This window comes from Megascapheus bottae, unplaced genomic scaffold (assembly GCF_031878675.1).
Source record: "Megascapheus bottae isolate mThoBot1 unplaced genomic scaffold, mThoBot2.hap1 HAP1_SCAFFOLD_132, whole genome shotgun sequence".
NCBI classification, from domain to species: Eukaryota; Metazoa; Chordata; class Mammalia; order Rodentia; family Geomyidae; genus Megascapheus; species Megascapheus bottae.
The window spans coordinates 232,609-253,963 of NW_028327855.1; the positions used below are offsets into that span (position 1 = coordinate 232,609).

Consider the following 21,355-nt stretch of genomic DNA (forward strand, 5'->3'; position numbering starts at 1 on the left):
TCTGAAATGAGAGCGTGAGCGATTCAACTATTCCTCCCCAAGTCCTCACTATCGCACTTGCCTAGTGGACCCCAATTGAATATGGGTCAGAAAATATCCAGCATTCTAGTCATTCTATCCAACCGACAGTGGAAGACACAGATCAATGTAATATATTTATCAGAATACATAATAGGTGATAAGAGGATTCTGAGACTTCTCAACTTGTTACTGACTGTAGGTTGGAGGAGGAAAGAGAAAAACAGAGTACATCAACAACATTAAACTAGAAAAAAGGGGGCAATGCTTCAACTGAGTCCCTGTATTCTTAAGGTTAGTCACCAAGAACTTTGTACTTCTCCTTAAGAACCAATCAAGGAAGAGCAAATTTCTATCAGTTCAAGACTTTCTTCCCTTTGTGTTGTGCTTTCCTTTTCATTTGATGCAGTATAATATTTTAGTATTCTTTCCAGATATTCTTTGTATTAATGAAATACCCTGGTTCTCTTCACTAGGTGGGCAATTTTCCTTTTACCTATTCTCAGTAGGGAATTGGAACTAGTATTAACACTTATTTTTAATTAGAGTTTGTAAGAGTTTAGTAAAGCTTTTTATTTCAGAAATCTCTTTTCTGCCAGTCCTGGGATTGACCTCAGGGCTTGAGCACTGTCTTTGGACTTTCTAAAGGCTAGAGCTCTACCACTTAAACCACAGTACCACTCCTGGCTTTTTCTTTTTTTTTTGAAATTATTTTTTGTATTTTTGAAACTCTTTGAAGAGCCAAGTCCTAAATGTAGTAGAAAACCACCTCCCAAAAGCTCAGTCCATTTTAAGATGATGAAGACATATAGATGAGTGACAGTTTGAGATGTCCTCCATATACCGTATACAATTACAATGAAACCCAACATGATTTTTATTCATAATTCTGATGTGTTGAACTCAGAAGGAATGCCTAAGTAAAAGTCTTTGGCTTAACTCACTGTAGTGACATTAATACAGAATGGACATCTTGGATCAAAGAGGCTACTGAGGAACCCCTGGAATGCTTCAATATCTCTTATAACTGGATTTGACTTAGCAGGAATAAATTTTTTAAAAAAGAATCCCTTTGTAAAAGAAAGTTTATACAAAAAATTCTAAAAAACAAAGAACCATAGATATAATGTGTTCAGTACAGGAGAGAGAATGAATCTTAAAAGCTTAGCTCACTTCTGGTTTAATTTTACTAATCTAGGCCACTCTTGAAAAAAAGAGCTTATATGAAGGGCTCTGAAGTATGGCCTTCAAATATATTGGATATTAAGTTTACTAAGTAAGTCTATGTCTAGTATATGACATACAGTATGCTACTTGTAATAGGATTATTGTATGTAATTAAACTGGGTTTGGAGGCAAAAATAAAATTTATTTCAATGCAGAACAAATTTTTCATGTTTCTATTAAATGTGTCATCCCAAACAACAATGTAATGGTGTTCTATGACTTGGAAACATAATGTAATTTACAGTATTGCCAAACAGAATTCCACAAAAACTTTATAGCACACCTTATGTGACTAGCTCAAAGTACTTAGTTCAACTAAGTGATATGGAAGCATTTTGGTAAATATCTGCAAACCAATACAGCAGTGAACAGTTCCTAATACAGAAGTCCATTAAGAAAAGTCAATTTTGTAACATTTTACATAAAAATAAAAGTAAAAAGGGCACTGCTTCATCAGCACATTCTTCACTTCTGTCTGGATGAGAGGCCAAAATTACTGTTCACTCTTCAGTTCATCTTGTTTTCCATTTAGTTCTTGATCAACTTGTTTTATGCATTCTGGTATGCCAGCGTATTCCATGGGAACAAGCTCCACTAGTTTTGCCAAATTAAAAACATATCTAATTTTTGGCTGAATTTTGAGTTAATAAATGGTTTTGTAACACCCCAATCCTGGATTTTTTCTAGGTATGAACCAAATAATCAAATCCAGGTCTTCATGCATGCTAGGCAAATGCTCTACCACTAGGCCAATCTCCCAGACTTTTATTTCAGAAATCATTTTTCAGGTTTGGGTTAACAGAAAAATTCTTCACATTAAATATAGAGGCAAAAGAAAAGGTGAGGTATTCTATGTGTTGAAACTATTTTACTGTAGTGTTCAACTTTGGTCTTATGTCCTTTCCAATTTCAGTCCACTGTCTTTAAGGAGAACTGGTATGCCTTTAATTCTCGAACATTCCATTCCTCATTCTGCAGTGATGTAAAGATGACCAGTGCATTCTGTTTGGGGTTGCCATAGGAGCAACTATATGAGTAGAGTTTGCTCTACAAGGTAAGGGTCTGAGCAAGGGCAGTCTGTCTATCATAGGGTTTGCTCTCTATGACATTGGACTTTCTTCCCATCCTTTCCATAGGGATTAAAGTAAAAAGAATGAGTTTTTTGAGGGAGGGCTTGTTGGATAATGTGAGGAGGAGAAGGAGCTGATTGGAGGGGACTTGGAGGAGTGAGAGCTGACTGGGGATCTCTCTGGTTCTTACATATGAAGGCTTTGCCTTGTAGCTACCTGAATAAAGTGTGTGTGTGTGTGTGTGTGTGTGTGTGTGTGTGTGTGTGTGTGTGTGTGTGTATGGTGACTTGAAACTGGGGCCTGGACACTGTTACTTAGCTTTTTTTTTTCTCCAACTCCTACCACTCTGCCACTTGAGCTACAACTCCATGTACAACTTTTGCTGGTTAGTGGAGATTAGCGTTCCACGAAGCTTTTTGAGGCTTTGAACTTCTTGTCTTCAGATCTCAGCTCCTGAATAGCTGGGATTTCTGATTAGTCAATCACCTAAAGCTCATTTCCTCTAAAGATTTATCTTAACAAACTGGGTTTAGGGGAAGTGATGAACGAAAAGGAATGAAAAGAAAAAGAAAAGAAAGTTCTTAGCCTGAAAGGTAGGAAAATCAGCTATGATTTAAATTTGTGACAGAGTTTGATCCTCCTCTGTGTCTAGCTGTTTACAAACTGAAAGGCTGGAGACAGTTTGAGTCCTTTTGCCTAATTATTTTAGGGTATCTGAAGCTCTTCACAGTTCTGTCACAGCTCCACAGCAGAAGCAGGGCTGGCTACAAGTCTTCTTTCTCTGCCTTGAACTCTACTGGCTCCCATGGCTAGGGCCTAAGGACTAGGGACTACAAGCATTGGGAGTTCTGTTTCCTTTCTGTATGAAATGGTATGGCTGGATACAATGTGCTTTACAAGTGTCTGCTCCAGATCTAAAAGTCAGAACCAGTATTTTACCTAAATGCATTTATTTATATATTTTTACAAGAAGAATTTTATTTTCATGTTACTTTTTCTTTTGAAGAGTGTAGGAATGTATTACATGTGTCTGGATGCCTTAGTGTAAATATCATATTATTATTATTATTATTGGACAATTTTGAGTATGTGGGTGTGTTTGTGTGTATGTACAGATGTTGTGAATGTGTGGTAACACTGGGGTTTTAATTAGGGTTCTTAAATGCTTTCACAACTTTTTTTCACCCAGGATTAGTGAATTATGACATCTGCTACAGGTCCAATTTCAGCTTTTTTTCATATATATATTTTTTTCATATATTTTTTATTGTAATTAATAGAAGGGTTACATTACATTCGCCAGATGGAAGGTGCATTACTTCACATACATTGATACCCTTTCTCAAGTGCAGCTTTTTTTCCTTTTAGATAAGTGGAGTCTCCTGGCTGTTTTTTTAGGTTTCTTTGAATTGAGATCCTCAGAACACCTTAGTAGCTAGGATTATAATATCTTTTTATTTCCCATTGACATTGTATTATCTTAACATGTACCCACCCACTCTGTGAAATATTATAGAATGTACAATATTTCTCATCCTTTTTATTTCTATTACAAAATGTTTCCAAGTAGAAAATCCATAATAACTGTGATATAAACTCTCTTAATAATGGATTTATTTACATCTCTATGTCCTGTGAAGCAATGCATTATCTGGAAAGGTGCCTTGTCTATCAGTGCAAGTTTGTTGATTCAAAAATTTTTCTTCTCTTGTTCTGTAACAGAACTATGAAAAGTAATTGCAGAATGTACTTTTCCCAGGATTGGTCAACTCTGAAGAATTATAGCTTTCAAGGTTTCATAGGCTATAGATTTTAAAAGGCTCACCACCACCTAAAACAGTTCTGTGTGCATGACTTTCCATAATGTTTGGTATATTAAGTATATTTTCAACACAATCAGTGTGAAATTCTTCTGTGTTTTCCTTCTCTTAGATGAATGGTTTGTTACCTAGTGATACTATACTGAGATATATCCAGATTACACTGTAGCAGTGTTGACCCTCAACAAATATAATATGTAAGTCATGGGATTCAAAGATGCTTTAAACCATGAGTAAAAGTCCCAAGCTTGGCTGATGAGATTGAGAATATACCTATACTTTCTTTGTTAATAAATGTCAACTCTATGGAAATGATATGTCACACATTCACAAATTAAACACATTTCTTTTTCTTTCTTTCTTTCTCTTTTTCTTTTTGTGGTCTTGGTACTTAAAATTCAGGATATTAGCACTGTCCCTGAGCTCTTTTGCTTGGAGCTAGTTTTCAGATACTTTGTGCCACATCTCCATTTCTGTTTGTGAATTGCAGATGAGAGTCTCAGGGACTGTTGGCTGCGACTGGCTTCAACCCTGAGCCTCAGCTCTATCTCCTACAGAGGAGAACTACCAGTGTATGCCAGCACCACCAGGCTTCCTTCTGTTTAAAATACTGCAGTTGAGATGCTGTGATAGGCATGCCTGAGTCCATGTAAACTGGGCTCTGGCAGCAGCTGTTGATCCAGCATGAGCAATTGGTGAGTAGATTTACCTGTCATCTGAAAGTAAAATCATTTTGAAATATGGTACCAAGACAAAGTTGATATTACTGCCCAACCATATCATGTAACTATTATCTGTTTTGAAAATAAATACCAAAGGAAAGAGGTCAAAAGAAACTTTCTCATAGGCTGTTCTAAAGTTAACTATGAGGAGCTAAAAGAGTATCACAGGTCAGGCACTCAAGTCACAATGACTAGTTTGAAGTGAGGAGGAATTCAGATATGAAGTAGCTAAAGGAATCAGGATAAATGTGTCAAAAGCCAGACTATTTCACCTGAAATACCACCATCATGATGGATAGGAATCTTGCTTCCGCTGTGCAGATCTTTTTCTCCATAAGACAGGCAGGAAAGAAAGCCAGTATCGGTGGAAGCAAGGAGTAAAGGGGAAACAGAATCAAACATTTAGATGATATATCAGCTGGAATTTTTATTATAATGCGTGAAGTGGAAAACAGTGAACACGGATACAAAATTTAAAAGCCATATCAGCTGGAGTTTCTACATAACGAGCGAAAGGGAAAAGAGGAGACCTGGAAGCAGAATTTGGGTGATATATCAGATTCAGCTTCTACATAGCAAGGGAAAGAAATTCTAGGAAACAACAAAACCACAGAAAACATTGAAGTCTTGTCTAAAAGCTTTGTTTTTTAGAGATGAACATTTAGTTAGATCCCAAAGTCTCTTTTTTAGGAAAACACAAGAAATACCCTCTTGAATATATATATATATATATATATATATATATATATATCATAGTTATAGTTAGTCTTCAGTGAATTGCAGCTAATTTGTGTGAAAAAGTACATATAGGAAGGGCCAGGTGTATGGCCTAGTGGTAGAGTGCTTGCATAGCATGCAGGAAGCCCTCAGTTCTATTTCTTGGTAACACATACACAGGAAAAGTTGGAAATGGTGCTGTGTTTCAAGTGATATAGCGCTAGTCTTGAGAAAGCTCAAGGACAGTGCCCAGGCCCTGAGTTCAGGCTCCAGAATTAGCAAAAATTAAAAAAGTATATATAGGATTTTACATAGTATTTGACTGTGCTTAATTTAATGATTCAAAGCAGATCCCATCTCTATCTAGAGAGGTCAGCTATGATAGGTCAAATAATGAACATAGATAGGCATATGTATGAAGATATACAGAGACTAAATAAGTATGTAGGACCGATTATTTTCTTTGATTTTTTTTTTGTAGGATGGGGACTTGAACTCTGGGCCTGTGTGCTATTGTCCCTGAGCTCTTCAGCACAAGGCAGGGGCTATACCACTTGAGCCATAGCACTACTTCTGGGTTTCTGGTGGCTAACTGGAGATTCCAGTCTCATTGGAAATTACAGTGGCAAGGCTGGCTTTGAAATATGATCCTCAGATTTCAACCTCCTGAGTAGCTAGGATTTTAGTCACTTGATCCCTGCATTATGGAAACTATTTTGAATGTCACAGCTGTGCAGCTCTATCTATGCCATCCTGTCCTTTTAAAGTTGGGTGAATGATTGAGACACCAGTGAGGAGATGGGGTTCTTGATGTTGCAGTGAACAGTAAAGAGAACTCTTAGAAAACTCTGATAGGATAGCTTGTTTATAAGACCCTATTCTGAGAGGCTGTACACATTTTGTAGACTGCAATGACAAATGATCACAGAAAAAGTAGCTTCCGCAGTAACAATTTACATCACAACACTGGGGGATATAGGGCTCAAATCAAAGGGCCCAAAGCTACTTGGCCCCTACTCAGGGCTGAGGAAAAGGAAGTTCCTTGTGGATCCCTTTTCCCAGTTTTCCTGGTTATGGACAATTGTCAGGCCCATGATTCCTCCTCTAGATTGCTGCCCTACTTGGCACATGCCATTCTTATATTTTCATATATTTTTATTGTAATTAATAGAAGGGTTACATGATATTTGCCACATACATGTCTTGGTCCCCATTTCCCTCCCCCCACCCCCACCCCTCATCTTGTTTCCCCCCCCTTCCCTATCCAATTTCAAATAACCAAAAAGAAATATATCCGATATATCAGGTAACAAAGTGAGATACTGTAACAATATGAGTTAACCAAGGGACAGCAAAAGAGATGAGAGATAACATAGTACCTTAAGAACAACAATCATTCATTATATGGCTTATGTTTCTATATCCTAGAGATCCTTTCATTTAGTGTCCTACTCTATGGCCTTTTGTATCAAGATTTTGCCCTATTGCAAATCTCTGCTAGGACAGCCCAAGGTTTCCACTGATTATGACAAATGAGGGAAACCACTGAGCCTAAGTTCCTTTGAGTCTGGCTTACTTTAGTTAATATGATTTTTTTTCTAAGTCTTTCCATTTCCTAACAAATGGGCAATGTCATTCTTTCTGACAGCAGCATAGAATTCCATTGTGTACAAATACCACATTCTTTTGGTACAGTGAATACTTTTTCAAAATCTAAATCCAAGATTTATGACTCAATGAATAGTGTGTAGATATCATTTACCTTGGGTAAAGCATTGAAGTCTAGGCATCAAGAATGATTTTAATTGTGGAAATGAACAGTGACTGGGTGTTCCAAAGAAATCATATTCTCAAAGAAATTAGGGAGAGAGAGAGAGTGTGTGTGTGTGTGTGTGTGTGTGTGTGTGTGTGTGTGTGTGTGTGTTTATATGTGTGTTTGTGTGCTGGTACTCTGGTATTATGACATCTGCCCCTCTGCTCTTGTGCTTAAGTCTGATATTTTCTTTTCAACTCTTCCTTTCCAGTCCAATATTTTCTTGCCAATATTTTGAATTGGAAATGTCCTTTCAAAGCCATTTCTATCTGATTTCCTTCCATTTATTATCATCAGTCCTCTCAGTAAATGTCATTATTGAGTTGAGCAGTGGTTCACCAATCCATTCCTGGCCATGCTGAGGGCACAACAGGGGTTATGTGATGAGACTGCGTTGCCAAATGCTAGTCTCATCCCATGCAGCTTCATCTAGTACAGGCTTCTGAAGTCAAATCTCAGTACTGCAAAGAGGCCTGGTAGGGATAGCAGAGGTGGAGGGGTAGCTCCTGTAGCAGATCCCATGGTTGGCATGGAGAAGTCCATGGTTTCAATACCCAGCATTGTAGATAGAAAATGATAGTTTTCTTTACTTTTTAGACTTAATTTTTGCGTATGTGTTTAATTTCTTCACAGTGTGGACACTTACACCCAGAGGGGAAAGTTGTCCCAGTCCTGGCCGGCCCTGAACATCTGGTGAGTCCCCCGTGTACTTCTCATCACAGTGCTAACCAATATGCAGTGTTGTAACCATAGACAATACCCATGGCAGGCACACAGTGTCAGTACAACCTTGTTTTCAGTTTTGTAAATAAACAGGCCACAATGGAACACACCAAGAAACAACTGTTCCTATTCTCTTTGGAAGTCAAGTTGCAGGATCTATGAAGATAAATGAAGATGGTCACAGTGAATATATGAAACTCACACTAATTGAATGGAATGGAATCAGATTTCACATACAAAGTAGCTAATGGAGCCTGAATCACTTCTTTATACCCCACACTTATGTTACCTTGAAAGACTCAGCATCACATCAGATAGAGGTCCTGCAGATCCTTTTATCAATCAGAGAGGTAGGACAGACAGCCACTAATACTGCAACCAAGTAGGGAACAGAGGAGCTACGGAAGCAGAAATGTAGAGGATATGTCATCTTGATTTCCTACATAGCAAGTGAAATGGAAAATAAGGGAAGCCACAAAGCCACAGTCAACACTGTGTAGATTCATAAGGCAAGATCTCTTGGCCAATGTTGCATAAAAACTTTGTTTGGCAGAGGTGAACATTTATTACAGTACGAAGCATCATTTTCCAGGAAAATTCAGGAAGTACTCTCTTGCATATACAATATATAGATAGTTTTTGATGAACTATAGATACTTTGGGAAAAAAGTAGGTGTGAGAATTAACAAAGTATTTGACTGCGTATAATTTAAAGATAAAGTAGTGATAATAAGGGGAAGGAAATGTATGTCTAGAGAAGTCAGCAATGAGGGTCAGATACTGGAATATAGATAGGTATGTGTATAAATTTGTACAGAGAGTATGCATCAAGTTTGTGGGCAGTATTTTGAATGTCACAGTAGTGCACTTTTATCTGTGCCATTCCATCCTTTCACGAGTTGGGTGAATGACTAAGATGAATGAGGAGAATGGAGTTCTTGTTGTTCTAGTGAGCCATAAAGAGAACTCTTAGAAAAATCTATAATCAGATCACCTGCATGAGACTTTATTCCAAGGGATTGTGTATGTTTTCTAGAGCTCAGTGACAAATCAGAATGAAGTAGCTTCTGCACTAACAATGTATTTGAGAGCACTGAGGCGATTCAGTTCTCCAAGGGCCCATGAACACTTGGCTCTGACTCAAGGATGAAGAAAATAATTGAAGCACAAAGTCCCATTTTGTTGTGATAGTTTTCTTGCCCATGGATTCATCCTCTAGTTTTCTGGACCTACTTGGCACATGCCATTCTTTCTGTACAGTAAATACTAACATTTTTTGGCCAGTCCTGGGCTTGAGGTCAGGGCCTGAATCCTCTCCTTGGATTTTCTCGAGTCTAGAGCTCTACCACTTGAGCCTCAGCACCATTTCTGGCTTTTTTTTTCTATGTGTGTGGTACTGAGGAATTGAAGCCAGATCTTCATGTGCTAGGCTAGCACTCCACCACTAGGCCAAATTCCCATCCCAATGCCAATTTTTAACTAATATGAATCCAGGGTTTATGAGTTGATGCGTAGAGTATAGCATCATTTATCTTGGGCGAATCATTAAAGTCTTGGGATCAAGACATGATTTTAATTGCTGAAGTGAAGAGTGACTGAGTGTTCCAAAGAAATCACATACTCAACCAAAGAAATTATGGACTGTGTAACCTATGTGTTTGTGTGTGTGTGTGTTTGTGTGTGTGTGTGTGTTTGTGTGTGTGTGTGTGTGTGTGATATGTGTGTTTATGTGTATTCATATAATTATGCACTGGTATTATGACATGCCCCTCTGCTCTTGTGCTCTAATATAATGCATTATCACTCAAACTCCACATTTGTAGTCCAATGTTTTGGTGCAGGATTGGAAATAGCCATTCAAAGCCATTTCTACTCTGAGTGCCTTCCACTTGCTATCATCAGATCTTCCAAAAAATGTTATTCAGTGGTTCACCAGTCCATTCCCTGCCATTCTAAGAGAAAACAGAGGTTCTCATGATGAGGCAGCATTGCCAAAACTCGAATCACTCCTATGCAGCTTCATCTAACCCAAGATTCTGAAGTCAAACATCAATACTTCAAGGAGGCCTGGCAGGGATAGCAGAGGTGGAGGTGGAGCTCTAATATCAGATCCCATGCTTGGCATGGAGAAGACCATGGTTTCAATACCCAGCAATGAAGATATTTTTCTGTACTGTTCTGGCTCACTTTTTGTGTATGTCTTTAATTTCTTCACAGTGTGGAATCTGACAACCAGAGGGGAAATGTATCCCAGTCCTGGCTGGCCCTAAACATATGGTGAGTCCATGTACTTGTCAACGGAGTGATAAACAATGTAAAGTGTTGTAACCGTAGACAATATATATGACAGTCGATCAGTATCAGTACATGCTTGTTTTAAGTTTTGACATAAATAAGAATAGAAAAGGTAAAAAGACAATTGTTTCTGTTCTCTTGGAAGTCAAGTAGTGGGATCTATAAAGGGAAATGAAGATGGTTACAGTTCATGTATAAAGCTCACACCAATTGAATGTATTGGAAACAGATTTCACATAAAAAAAACACTAATGGAACCTGAATCACTTCTTCATACTCCACTCCTCTGTTACCTTGAAAGGCATACTATCACATTGGATGGGAGCCTACAGATCTTTCTATCAATCAAGGAGGCTAGAAAGACAGCCAACAGTAGCACCAGCAAGTGGGAACTGAGGGAGTCATGGAAGCAGCAGTGTAGATGGTATATCAGCTTGATTTCCTGCATAGCAAGTGAAATGGAAAATAAGGAAAGACACAAATCCACAATATATGTCCATAAGGAAAGAATTCTTTGTCAATCATTTTATAAAAGATTTCTTTATCAGAGGTCAACATTTCTTTGGACCAAGAACCTCATTTCTAGGAAATTCCCCCTTCCAAAAATAGTATATTTTGTGATTGTTTTTGATGAATTGTACCAAATTTGGGTGAAAAATAGTTTTAGGAATTTCCACAGTGTTTTACTGTGTATAATTTAATGATTCAAAGCAGATCACACGTATATCTAGAGAGGTCAGCATAAAATAACAGATACCAGAATATGGATATACATGTGTACAAAGATGTTCAGAGACTGAGCACATAGAATGTGGAAAACTATTGGAGTGTCACGGCAGTGCGATTTTGTCTGTGCCATTCCATCCTTCTGAAAGTTGGGTGAAGGACTCAGACTCCAGGAGAAAGTGAATTCTCCCGGTCCTTGTGAGCAGTGAAGGGAACTCTTAGAAAACTCTGATCAGACCACCTGGGCATGAGACACAGATTGAAGGGTTTGTACACATTTTCTAGGACTGCAGTAACAAAGGATCACAAAGGAAGAACTTGTGCACTAACAATTTACCTCCCACGACTGGGGATTATAGGTCTGAAAGTGGCTGTGAACATTTGTCTCTTGTTCGAGACAGTAGAAGGGAATGTCTCCACAAAGTCTCCCTTTTGGCTTGGACAATTGTTTGGCCCATCCACTCCTCCTTTAGATTTCTATCCTATTTGGCAGATGCCATGTTCTTCTGTACAGTTAATGCAACTTTTTCATAAATGTGAATCGAAGGTTTCTGACTCCATGAATAGTGCACAGACTATTTATTTGGGTAAAGCCTTAAAGTCTTGGTATCAAGACATGATTGTAATTTTTGAAATGGACAGTTGCTGGGTTTTCTCACAAGATCACATTCTTCATCAAGGAAATTACCAATTGTGTGTGTATGTGTGTGTGTGTGTGTGTGTGTGTGTGTTCCTGTGCAGTTGCTGTGGTATTTGGCCTTGTGCTCCTTTTGTTCTTGTGCCATGGGTGTTGCTTCCATTCTTTTTTCTTTTTTTTTCTTTTTTTTGCCAGTCCTGAGCTTGGGCTCAGGGCCTGAGCACTGCCCTTGGACTTTCTCAAGGCTAGAGCTCTACCACTTGAGCCTCAGCACCACTTCCGGCTTTTTTCTATGTATGTGGTATCGAGGAATCGAACCCGGGTCTTCATGCATGCTAGGCAAGCACTTTAACCACTAGGCCAAACTCCCGGCCCTGTTGCTTCCATTCTTGATCTGTAGATTCCCCCATCAGCATTTTGCTGCTGAACTGAATTAGCCTTTCAGACACATTCTTTTCCTTAGTGACTTTGTTTTTGTCATCTGTCTTCAGTTCTCTCAGTACATGATCCAGTAGATCACAGAGGTCTGACAGTGGTTCATCTACCCATGCCAGATCATCCTGAGAGCACAGCCAGCAAGGGATGATTGAGTCAGCATAGACAAAGCAATCTTCTGTCCTCAGAAGCTTCATTCAGCACTGGGCCCAAACTTTAAGCTGCAGTTTCAGAGACAGGGATTGAAGCTATAGAACAGTTAGATACACAACTCAAATTCATATCTAGCGAAAACCATAGTTTAAACCCCCAACCTTTTAGGGAAATGCATTGTTTCTTCTCCCATTGTCCCACTTAATTGTCTCTATGTTTTGTATTTTGTTATAGTGTGCACCACACATTAGAGGTCCTCATATCTGAACCGAGCGCAAATGTTTGGTGAGTTGATTTGACATCTCAGTGTACAACCATTTTGGAGTCTGAGGACAATACAGATTATATAGACAGCCTAGGAATATCTTTATGAAGTCATTTTGAATATTGACACAAATAGAGGATGATTGAGTTGGTCAAAGAACACTGGTGGATTGGCTGCTCTGTAGTCTAGGAAGCAACCAAATTTTTTCATAATGTCAGTGCTTGTGTGTTGCTTTCTATTAGCCAACGGAGGTGACAGTCCTACTCAGAACTAACCCTGTGGTGAAATGGTGTGTAGAGCCTACTATTAAAGTTCTTATTGAGTATGGATTGACCCTGCATTCTCCAGAATGGTGATACTGAAAAGCCCACCATTATATTGATGGAAGTCCTGCTTCTGGCCTACTGTCCATTGTTCCTATCTGAGAGTTGAAATCAGTAAAGATATCCCAGATTATTGAAGGAACGGAGGAAGCAGAAAATTAGGGAATTCAGGGTTGAGTTCCTTTGACTTGCATTGAAAGTTACACAAGATGGAATTAGGCATTGTGGTAGATGTACTGAGAAAAATTCTTCCATCTTGGATGAAACCTTTAATTTTCTGAGGTCCATATTTAATATCCCCAAGAGATACAATTCCATTTCTATGGCAAAATGGAATACTGCTTTTCATTTAATAACATGCCTCTCAGTTTTGCACTGCAGTACCAGAGAAAATCACTCGAGGGAACACAAGAGCTGGAGATGTAGATGTAGCTCAAGTGGCAGAACATTTTCCTAGCAGGAGCAAGGCCATGATTTCGATATCCAGCTTGTATAAAACATGTTTGAGTTCCTCTACATGGTCCAACTCAATTATCTGTTTCTAATTTTATTTCATTACTAGTGATGTCACGACGTTTCCAGCCACTGCGGTTTGTGACTCAAACATTGACATTTGGTGAGTTGTCTATCATCTGAAAGTTAAACTGATTTCAATGTAAGTACAATGCCCAATCAATATGGCAGCTTCTCAGAGAGTTCTCATGTAATCCTTGTGTGTATTGAAATAGAGAATGATAGCATAATTGAACACACACTTGATCATGGTCTGCTTTGAAGTGAAACCTAGCAACCAAATCCTTATTTACATATCAGTTCCTGCATGCAACTTTCACAGAGCCAACAGTGGTAAGAATCCCAATTAGAAACAGTGAGAATGGTCTTAGTGGTTTCTCAATGAAACAAACAACAGATCTTTTTCATTCTCCAGAATTCTGATACCCACTATCAGAACTGATGAGAATCCTTCTTCGGCTACCGTTCCTTGTCCATTTGTGAGAGGCAGTTAAAAAAACAACCAAATAAATGAAAGGACAGAGGGAGTAGAGCAGACTTAGAATTCAGAAAATTAGAAGTTCTAAAGCATTGAGTTCCTCTGAAGTGAGTTCCAACTAGCATTAAACTGCATAATATCAATAGCATTGTGCTAAGTTTACTAGGAAAGAAAGACTTTAATCATGCATAAAAGTTTTCTTTTACAAAAGAAATTAATTTTCCTTTCCAGGGAAAAATGGAAATACCTTTGTTCATTTTGCTAAGTTATGTATTGTTTCTACTCCTATGAATTTATTTGTGTTAGGTAAACTGTAGCCAATTTGAATAAAAAACTAAGACTATGAGTTCACATGGCATTTGACTATCGTTTAATCCTCTAGCACGGATGGAAACGATCCAACAGAAGTTGGGACAGACAAATTGACAAAAAGGTCAGATATCTATATGTAGATAAAGATATGTAAATATACATGGTTGTTAAGCAGAGTCTTTCTGGGAATTATGTTCAAAATGTTCTCAGTGCAGCTTTTGTCTGTAATATTACTCCTTTTTCATGGTTGTTGAATAAATGAGAAACGAGTCTCCCAAAAGTGTTTTGCTATTTTAGTAAGCAGTGAAGCAAAATTCCTAGACAATCCACACCTTGCTGATATATGAGATCCTACTAGAATTAGATTTGTTCCTTTGGTGTTACAGCAGTGACACACAATTCCATGCATTTGTTCTGACCAAATGAATTTTTTCAAGGTGAAGAAATAAAATGTCATACCAAAGAGACTACAAGTTTGTTTCATTGTGAAAGGGGTAAATAACCTCTGGTACAACTCTTTCCCATATTTTTGCTGGTTATGCCCAGTTCTCTGATGGGTGTGCTCTTTCTCTAGATCCAACACTTAATTTATGCATAATATTTTCATGGTCCACTTCATGCCACATTTTAAACACTGTGGTTCTAAGGTTGGTGACACTATGAACACTTTATAGACAGCATTTTTTTATTGTAAATAGTAAAAGGGTCACATGATATTTGCCAGATAGAAGATGCATTAATTTACATACATTGATACCCTTTCACATTATAGACAGCATTTATACTGGTGAAAGAGATGAATCCATGGCATTATGATTTTATTTTACTTCTTACTGCTCACATGTGAATACAGGGATCATGAAAAAATTCACATTTCAAATAAAAGAGTTTGGAGCCAGATTGGTTCCACGAGCATGTGGGATGGGGTACTCTGATACTATGGCTTCTAGTCAGGGCTTCAGGAATATTCTGCTTTCTTGCTTATACCTGAGGCTCTGCTTCTGGAACCACACATACAGTGCAACATTTTACTGGATCCTTGGAGATGGACAATTACAAAAATAAATTTCTACCATGGATGTTTTCATATTGCTATCCTCTGATCTTTGCCACCTGTGTAGATATAATTATACATATGAACCAAAAGCATGCACATCCATCGTACATTCTGGTGAAAGCCCAAGTGGAAAGATCACTGATCAAGCAAGCCTAGGCACAAAGATTCACCATACCATGAACAGAGAGTATCACAGATAGTGCTCTGAGTTGAGACCTGAGTACTGGAGATAAGGGATGTTAGGGACAGAAAAGCTAGAGATACAGCTCCATTGGCAGATACTTGTGTGGCATACTCAAGGTCATAATTTCTATACCTAGTAGTGTGAGAAAAAAATGTGTGATTTTTTTCCAACATGGTGCAACCTGATTTTTGTATATGTTTAATATGTCCACAGTGAAGACAACGACTTAACAACGGTTGTTTTTCATTCTAATGAAGACAACAGTAATTGGTGAGTTGTTTTCTTTTAGTAATATATCAGTTTGGAGGATAATGTGTCTTCAGACTACACAGGACTTCCTGTCCATATCTGCAGGTAATCATGATCTGGTTTGAAACTTATTAGAAAATGATAGAGTAGATCAAAACACACTGGCTCATGGGATGCTATGAAGTGTCAAGTACTAGCATCTCAAATCCTTAGATCACCACAGTGCCTGTCAGCTAGTCACATGAGCCCAGGCAGCTGGGAATCCCTTTCTGAAACAAAAAAGTAATCCCAGCGGTCTATATGGCCCATAAAGGAAGACTATATCCTTCCTTCTATAGATGCCTGCAACCACAATCAATGGTAGCCCTGCTTCTAGACTTCTGTTCCTTGTCCCTATCTTAGAGGCAGGAAAGTCACCAGGGAATAGAGGACACCTAGAATGCTGATATTTAGATGATATCTAAGTCTTGATTTCCATTAAAATTAGTTGAACTGAAACCAGAAGAGGTTATTCTCCATCAGATCAGGTAGATTTATTGGGTCATAGTATTCTTAACTTTTAGGGAAAAGTCTTACCTTTTGCAAGTAGAAGAGTTTAATTTCTCTAAGATGCCTCCAATTGAGTTTCCTAGCATGTATGGATACTGAACATACCTATCCAAGTAGACAAATGTGCAGACTGAGAATTGTGATGTTCATGGAGGTTTCCAGCACTAGAGAACACCATTAACCTAGTTTCTATCTGATCTGAATACAGTGTGTATAGGAGTCTTTCTAACTTTGTTTCTTTGGGTAAAACAGAAACTTATCTGGATAAGAGAGAAACATGTCAGGAAAGCAATGTTTCATGTCCCTGTTGTGTTTAAGACACTGTAAAAACACCCACACAATCTAAAAGAACATTTCATTCAAAATGCTTTGGTATGAGATTTTTCAGATTGGGTGAAGGACAAAAGAATCCTGAAAGAGCAAGAAACAAAGAATTTGGAAAGAGCCAGGAACAGGATGCAGTTGGCAGGGCGTAGAGGAACCTTCAACAGCAGGTGAAGCTGGTTCTACAAGTACCCACTCATCATCACTGTTGATGGAACCCGCCTCACATTTATACGTGTTTCATGTTTATTCTGGTGGATATGGATGGATGTAAGAAGTTAGTCTAGGGACTTAATCAGGAATTTCTTGGTTGCAATGAAGATGTGTCCCTCTAGAGTGTAATTGTACTTAAAAAAGGGGACTATGCATTGGTATTAAGATGATAGGTCCTTCAATATGAATCCATCAGCTTTTCCTTTGCAAAAGTCTAATGTTCAGGTCACTATCACAGGAAAACTCATTTCTAGTTAAAGATGTTAGATATGAATTAGGATGATATAGATGAACATTCAAGGTCAGTTATTACCAGACTCATCAAAGAAATGCAGTGATTGGCTTTTCCAAAGTTATATTTTATAACAGTATCTATGTACGTTGGTCCATATTGATAGCAGACACCTCAATCCCAGTGTACATTGTTCAGAGGCCCAGCTGCAGGTCTCTAGTTTATGGCCCTTGGGTTACAGCGTGAAGTCTCTTATGATGGTGAACTTTCGGTGTTAGTGACAGACACTGGGATCAAGAACTTAAATAGTATACAAGAGATGTATACTAGGAGAACAAACTGAATCCGGAGGTAACAGAAACCATCACCAAATGCTGTATCCTTTTTGCATCTGAGAAGAAAGGCAGAGGAAGTAAACATTTTCCTATACGCAATAGGTGTTTAATGCATCATAAATTTATACAACTCAGTAAATTGTAAAGTCATATACAAACTTCCAAGTAATTGATTTACTTGGGCGTAAGGTTCCTGTAGCTATAAGCTTCAGAATCATTTTTATACAATATTTAAGAATTTATATATCAGATCTGATATGTGATCAAATGTATGTTATCACAAGTGTGCATATATACATATGCAGAGATATTTATAAGGAGTGAACACACAAAACACATGAGTTAATGATAGCTAAGTGTGTAGAGCACATGATTGGAAGTGGGAAGGATGAAACAAGAGGAGAAAGGAAGAAGACGTTCAAATTTGTAAAACGACCCTCTTGAGGGTTTGGATTTGCAGTGTCATTTTAACTGTGTCATGCTTGTCACTGATGTGTCAGGGGATGACATCTGTCTTCAAATGAAACTGGGTGAGGGAAGAACAGGTCATGAGCAATGTGCTTCATCTACATTGCTCACATTAATAACATATTCCTTCAGAAAATATGAAGTATATTACCTATGGGTCTGCGTTGGGGTCCTTCTTGGACATCTAGGAGGGGGGTAAGATGGCGACGGAGCCCACAAATAATCCCGGGAACACAGACTCTGGAGACCAGGTTCCAGACTCTTGGTGCAGTTCGCTAAATACAGTTCGAGTGGTGGCTGCCACATCAGCAAATGGGGACCTCCCTGTGTATGACCATCAGCCAATGATGTCCTGAGACACGCCCCACTTGCTAGGAGTACCCGGGAACTCCTATTTCTGGTGGGAGGGGCCAGGTGCCCTCTGCCTCTGGACTGCTTGGGTCACTGAGTGTGTACATGCTGAAGCACAGGTGGCAAACAGCAGGCTCCTAAATCACTAGCTAGGAGTCCCCGCAGTTTCCCCTTTTTCTTTATTTGTGGACACTCATAACGGAATGTAGGATGGGGCCCAAACCTTGTGCAAAGATATTAGCTAGATGGCATCCAGGCAAGCCTGGATAAACTCAACCAACTTAGCTAAAGCAAACATGGGTCCTGCTGCTGTGGAAATGAGTGTGGTGGGCCAGAGAGAACTAGGGCTAGGTGGGTTTAAGATGGGACTGGCGTTAACGGGAGTCACAGCCCCCATGGACTCCCCAGCATGCTTTGAGGGAAGACAGTAGGGTTGCAGTTCCTCTGATTGTATTGTTCATAATGATATCACGGTCCCATGCCAGGGTAGACATAGGATGAGGTAGCTTTGAGGAGAATGTGGAGGCAGAGTCTGTGGCATCCACAGCCAGCAGAGCAGTCATCCAGGGTGGTTTTTCTGGATAGGTCGGTGTCCTAGGTCATACTGGTGAGGTCACAAAGGTGGAGGCAGAACTCAGCTGGCTGCGGCTGGCAGCCTTCTTCCAGGGGGGTGCTGGTCTCCCGACTGGCACCGGAGCTAAGGTGACTGAACCCCGGAGGCAACTCAGAATAGGGACCATGATGGGGAAGAAATGAGGCAAATCACCAATGTGCTCCCCTTTCTGACCTGCCGGAGTACCCTTTTCCACATGGACTCATCCCGTATCCTACCTCCAATCCCTCACAGGGAGAGAGACAGAACAATTTCATAAACTTGCTCAAGCTGTCTATCAGAAAAGTGAAGGTGCCTGCTCTCCAAGATCCCTTTCCACATAATTGCTTATAGAGATCTACTTACCTACTAGTTGTGCCCCACGTCTGGGCTCCTAAACCACTAGCTACAAGTCCCCACAGGTCTGCAGTAGATTGCAGAAAGAAACAGTCGTAGAGGCTAGTGAGCAGCAAAACTATTTGTATGAAAGATCAATGTCATGTAAGTATCCCTTATAATATACAGCCCTGTCATTATGTGAAGCTAGTGTTTACAATGCCCCTGGGTCTAGCTGTGCCCCTCTGCCAGCTTGTTCTGATCCTAATCTCTAACAAACTGAAAAGACATTTACCCTCAGAACACACTTTGTATTGTTTTATAACAATGTAGATATTTTTAATGGTGGATATAAGAAATTGCTATGAGAAGTGGAGAATCTGGAACTTAGCTGTGAGAAAAGAAGAAATTTGGAATGAGAAAACAGGGCCATTCGAAGCTAACAGCACTGCTTTTACTTAGTTGCAAACAATGAGCATAAAAGTTTTGTTGTATGGATATGGCTTTCTTGTATGGAATTGTCCCAGACCAAATATGTCCCTTCCCAAACTACTCTCTCTTCTTTATATGGAAAGGGTGCTGCCAAGTCTCACAGTGACTGGATTGATATGGTAATAATGTTCAATCTTGGCACCACATACTCTGAAGATTATCCCAACATGTGAATGGAGGATATTGCAGTATCGTTCAGAGCAAGTAATGACTCCATGGTTACTTTCTCTCCTCTGTCTTCAGTTACTTGGGAAAACTGGAGGTTTTGATTACATGTGATGAAGATCATGGATAGATGACTACCCTGCCTTCTCCTTAGGAAGTTGTGGCCTAGTGTCTTGGTGACTCAATGAGTAATGTGTTCTCTTTACCTTTGGAGATGACCTTGCACCTGTCTTCTTTTCTGACCCAGTGAGCTAGATACACAATTACTTTAGAACGCTTATTGTTAATATTTTATCACCAAGTATATTTCTTTGATAATCTTAAACTGTAATGTTGTGCTGATTTGAAATCAAGTGTGTGAAGAATATCTCAGTTATAGGGAAGAAGCATAGACCACTGTTTTGTGACTTGCAAAATAATTTGACCTAGAATATGAAGTTTAATTATTCATGTGATATCTGACTATATGTATTTTTGTTCCTATAGCACATCTGCATTTGAATTTTGTTCAGCACACGATGATGACAGTGTGACTGAAAGGTAAACTATACTCCAAGCCGTGTAACAGAGTGCTAGACAAATGTATATGTAGAAGTTTATGCACATATTTTATATGAATGTATGTACAGACACATGGACACATAAGTATCCACATTCATAAGGCTGGAGCTGAGCCCTTGTATTTGAAGAAATACAAACAGCATGAAAGGAGCGGTGACATGTGTGATGCAGTGCAATTCAGAAAGTGAAAGATTCTGTGTTGGAGGTGATCCTATGTAGAAGCCAGCATGGAAAATAAGTTATTGAGACCCTTATCTCAAGCAGTGAGCCTGTCCTAGGAGCTCACAGCTGTATTCCCTTCTCCCAGGAGCACAGATAACCAGGTGATGATCTGAGGCCACTTCCAGACCTAGACAGAAGGAAGACCTTCCTGGAAAGACATCTACAGCACCAAATGACTTAGGCCATTACTCAGGTGGTCGAGTGTTTGCCTAGCAGGCAAACAGAATGCCCTGTCATCACACTCCAGTGTGACAAAAAGGGGAAGCATTCAGTAACTTTCCAACAAGCTCCTACTGGGCTCTGTAAAACATTAGGTGTGACTCCTTCTGTGCTAATACACCACTGACTCTGTACCCACCTCCAAAACTCCCCACCCTGTGACTACTATTCTACCTCACACTTCTTGACTATCATGTTGAGCTGTCACATTAAAGTTAGTATGTTTTTCAATATCATCACTTTGTTTTCATTTGCTTCAAGACACTTTAAATTTCTTTCTTGGTTTATCAGTCCCCCAATCATTCAAGTGTCTATCAATTAACTTTCATGCGTGGTTTTGTCCTCTCTCTTTTTGTATCTCTTTTTGTACTGCTTTGTAAAAATAAGATACATTGGTATATCCAATTTTTCTTTCAGTTTCTTCTAACCTGGTTATTAGCTTAACATGTGATTTTCTGGTAGAATGTATATTCTTCAGTTAGAAAATGAAATGTTTTGAAGTGTCTTCTAGACAAATTTGAAATGTGGTAAACTTTGATGTTTTGTGATTGACATTTTT

General features: G+C 39.0%; 2 long non-coding RNA genes across 3 annotated transcripts in view; both read left to right on the top strand.

Annotated features, from left to right (window-relative positions):
• Positions 1 to 21,355, top strand: part of LOC150039021 (uncharacterized) — a 162,236-nt gene that overhangs the window by 32,556 nt on the left and 108,325 nt on the right. The window lies entirely within an intron of this gene.
• LOC150039023 (uncharacterized) lies at positions 13,239 to 21,005 on the top strand. 2 transcript variants are annotated; one of them, XR_016534562.1, is made up of 5 exons: positions 13,239 to 13,560; positions 14,318 to 14,368; positions 15,702 to 15,758; positions 20,281 to 20,334; positions 20,663 to 21,005. It is a non-coding gene; the product is annotated as an uncharacterized LOC150039023 (long non-coding RNA). The 2 variants fall into 2 exon arrangements; XR_016534563.1 differs by lacking the exons at positions 20,281 to 20,334; positions 20,663 to 21,005 and adding an exon at positions 19,873 to 20,167.